The following is a 4,613-nucleotide window of genomic DNA, read 5'->3' as shown; positions in this document are numbered from 1 at the left end:
ACTTAGCTCACACTGAGCTCTACCTCTGCATGGGTAAAGGGTCACTGGTACCACAGGAGCAAAGCCTGTCCCTAAGAATAAATTGTTACATGCGAGCTTGAAATTGCATTCCACATGCACCCTCAGACCATCCCCATCCTCAGGCCCCTTCCTACAGCAGAAGAGCATGGCAGAGACTTACTCATGAGGCTGAACGTATACAAGTCTTGGGGTCAGATGACATGCATCCCAAGGTCCTGAAGGAACTAGCTGATGTGGTCTACAAGCTACTCTCCATTTGAAAGTTACACTGTCAAATGAAGTCCCCAGTGACTGGAAAAAGGGAAACATCAGTCTCTTTTTCAAAAAAGGGAGAAAGGAAGACCTGTGGAATTACAGGCCAGTTTTGTGCCTGGGAAGATCATGGAAAAGGCCATTGCATGTACTGAAAGGAACAAAGGCAGTTTGAGGAAGGACACATGAGTTTGTAGCTAGAGCGCTTTCACAAAGCCAGACATGCCTCTCTGATCTGGATTTGGTTTTACATCACATCCAAGAGCTATGTCTCCTGTGCTTTGGAAAAGACTTGGGATGCATCAGGACTTCCTAAAATCTGAAAAACTGTTCTAAAATCAACAACAACAACAAAAAAAGCCCTCAGGCACATGATTGCCTCAAACACTCATTCCAGACTTCAGCCTGGGCATACAAGGACCCCCTCCCACCTAGGCAGAAGAGTGACAAGACTGGATTGAAGCCTGGCTTCTTGTTACAAAATACAATTTGAATTTGAGTCAAACATTAGGTAAACCACAGGAATACTGACCTTGGTTGAATCCTCTCCCAGTCTGGAGTTCTACTGAGATTTCCTACATTTCTATTTGACTCCATGCATGCTGGCAAGGATACCATAAGCAAGGCTCATCTCAGAGGGAAAGGAATCAGTCATGTCTCATCATTTTGTTGAAATTCATCAGCTTAGAAACCTTTGAATATAGGCTCTGGAAAAAGAAACCTGCTAGAGTAGCATGCACCATCTAAATGGTGTTTTCCAGATTTTCCATAGAAGTGCATCTCCTTGCTCTGGTGCTCCCAGCAAGCCACACATTTAGTCTTCAATCATACCACACAGCCACACTCAGAGAATAGAAGGGAAGAAATGAAAAAAAAAAAAATTTTTCCAGATATTTCATTGTTCTGAACATACATCTTTTGGGAAAAGACCTCTCTAATCATTTTGTAACCCAAAGAGAAGGTGAGATTTGCAATCAGAGCAAGGGCACCTATTGAAAATATGTTATCAAAAAAGCATAGGACACTCAGACTTACTGCTCAGTTCCAGGTTAAAAGTTTCACGCAAATGCAATCTATCCTTGTCACATCCTTCTGCCATGTACTCTCCTTCATCTCTCCATTGCACCAGGCAAAGGTTCAAGCTGCCATTGGGGAAGACACTAGCCCTTTTGTGTACCACAACGGTACACTGCAGAGACATTTACTGTTTGCCTTCTTATTCTTTGCCTTCTTATCTGGGCCACTGGCTGTCTTTCTTCTGATGACAACACAGTTGCCTAGAAGCCCTATGACAAGGTATCCTGTTGAAAGAATGCACACGTGAGTATTTAATTAAGGGACAATAGGATATCACACATAATTGCTTTTTGAAATCTTTTACTACCTTGGAAGCATTTCCACACAGGTTTACAAGTTATCTGCTTGGTACTTGCATGCCACAAGAGGTTACTCTTAAGAGAAAGGCAGATAATGAATTAAGTCCCTGAACAGTTCCCTAAGAATCATAAGAAGTCCATTTCCTTGTCATGCTGAGGAAGCAGTTTACTTGGATTTGATTTAAGACAGTGGAATTCTACTGGGAGGTAACAAGACATATTAAAAGTGTATTATGAGTCAGCATCTGTCATATGTATTAACACCTCGGGACACATCTAGAAGATTGTCTTCAACACTGACCAAAACTCAAAAGACTAAGTTTTAATAGTTTTCCTATAGAACCACATCTTGGCATTTACAACAGCTGCTGTGTGGAAACAATAAATCCTATGTCTTTTGTCATAACTTGAATTCAACATGTCCGAGTTATAAAATTACTACAGTCTCAATGGCTGAATGAAAATAACTCCCACACTAATAATAATTTTTTGCTTCTAATAAGGCAATTGCTTCTGGGCAATTCTAGATTGTTTTGGCCAACAAGCAAAGATTTTCTTATTTGTTCTTAATTCTTTCACCCAAAAACTCTCAAATCAGTCAATATAAAACTAAAGCCAGTAGAAAAAAAAATCTGAAATCTGAAAAAATAATTTATGAAGCCCTAAGTAAAAAGTCCAATGGAGTTTCAAGTTCAAATTCTGCCCACATTGAAATGGTAGTGAAGGCTAACACCACTTTCAGTAAACCTTGCTGGACTGAGTTGACCTCAGTAGCCACTTTAGCACAGATTTCAAAATTAAGATCTTAAATTTTTGTAGCTGGTAATTTCAAGCAGCTGATAAGAAGATAGCAAAATCAAGATGTGAAATGAAGCGATGGCTGCATTTAAGGGTAGGGTCTTGTTTCTAGACTTGTGTAGATACTAATTGTGAGTGCAATAAATGTTTCATGAAAAGCGTAACATGCAAGTAGTCTCATGAGGTTAGTACATGAACTCAAGAACAAACAGGCAGAAGATGCCAGCCATGAACACACATCCTACATATCATAATGTAACCACTACTCACAGGGTGCTGACACACTGGAACAGGTTGCCCAAGGAGGTTGTGGATGCTCCATCCCTGGAGGTGTTCGAGGCCAGGCTGGATGTGGCTCTGGGCAGCCTGGTCTGGTGGTTGATGACCCTGCAAATATCAGAGGGGTTGAAACTAAATGATCATTGTGGTCCTTTTCAGCCCAGCCCATTCTATGATTCTATGACATGATAATGTAAGCATCCCTGTGCATTGAGAGAGTAAGGTTAAAATGAGAATTTACACCCCACGCACATGTAGCAAAAATACCCTTTCATAGGGACAAAACCAGGAGCTGATGCATATCATAGCTTTGTACTGTCCTGCATCTTTTTTCACAATGATGCACAGCATCAGTGCTCCATTACAAAAGACGTGAATCCACTGGCTGTGTCTACTATTGTTATATGTCCTGTGCTTTAAGGGCACGTTTCCCCTGTCCCAGATATGAAAAGGCTGCCCCCACTGGAGATAGCCAAGGTAAAAAGTAACATAGTCACACACACAGCTGTTTATTGTTGTCACATTACCATGAGCTGAAAATACAACACACAGAACAAAGTCATTACAAGCAATTTTCTTTCAGCCTATCCCTCAAATATTGCCCTGATCCTGCAATTAGTAAACCCAGCAGCATAAACCTCCAGGAATGCATACACACTGTTTTAAATCCCAGCTTAATGTAGAAGCACGTTGCTGCTACAGAATTAGGAATTAAGTAAACAAATATTATTACCTTCAAGAATAACAAGTGCATGCAATGCAGCCTGGAAGGTGAAAAAAAGATAACATTTCAAAAAGGGTCTTTTCTTTACTATGATGTATACACTTTTTCATGGGCTTATTGACCAAGAAATCATTAAACCCCATTAACCTAGGTCTCACCAGTGAATGATGTGACTTGATGTAGGTGAGTAGAAATATTTAAAGGATACTAAGGATGCTAACTCTACATAAAATTCTCAGGCACACAGAACAGCTTTTTTTTATTTGTAATACACACTTTGTGGCTTCAACCACAGCAACAAAGATGTAGCAGCTATGAACATCCCTTTTTTCATTATGTCATAACTGTTATTGCTGAAGTTAGCACCATCAGACTGCTTTTCATAGGGGAAAAAAAAAAAAAAAACATCAGAAATACATTTGCCATTGCTACTGTGTGCAGAACTTCAGAGCAAAGCATGACCTGCAGGTCAACAAATGAAGACTGTGTGCTGGTGATGGACCTGTGCATCTGCACAGTTGCTCCTCTGCCCCTCTGCAAAAATACTGTGGTGCTAGAGGTGCACAGGGAGCTGAGAGGGGACGCAGCAAGGCAGCTGACCCGGTTGACAAAAGGATGTTCCATCCATCCCATGCCATACGGCATCATGCTCAGCAATAAGAGCTGGGGGAGTTGGCTGCATGTCTGCCACGGCTCAGGGACTGAGCTGGGCATCAGTGCTGAGTGATTATGTTATGCATCACTTGTTTTGAGCATTCTTCTTCTTCTTCTTTTTTCTCTTCCCTTTTCTTTCGTATCAAACTACCTCAGCCCACAAGTTTTACTTCTTTCCCCCAATTCCCAGTGGGCGCAAAGTGAACAAGCAGCTGCGTGGTGCTTAGCTGCCAGCCAGGTTAAACCACAACAAGTGCTTAGTTTTATAACCAGAAGAAGGTGTTGATAACAAAGAACTGTATCACATTCATTTGCAATAGTGAAAGTTTCCCAAAGTAAACTGTTTATGTAAAATAGTGCAACACCAAAATATTGCCATACATCCCATTCAGCTTCTAGTTTTTCATCAAAGCATACATGACATCAATAAAACAATCCATGGGAGATAACGCAAAGTGCTTCTTGATAGGCCAAAGGAATACAAGTGAGACCAAACTTCTGCAAGTCTC

Source organism: Meleagris gallopavo, chromosome 1 (assembly GCF_905368555.1).
Source record: "Meleagris gallopavo chromosome 1, MGAL_WU_HG_1.1, whole genome shotgun sequence".
In the NCBI taxonomy this organism is placed as follows: domain Eukaryota; kingdom Metazoa; phylum Chordata; class Aves; order Galliformes; family Phasianidae; genus Meleagris; species Meleagris gallopavo.
The sequence above is the reverse complement of the archived record's forward strand: the minus strand, read 5'-3'. Positions refer to the sequence as shown.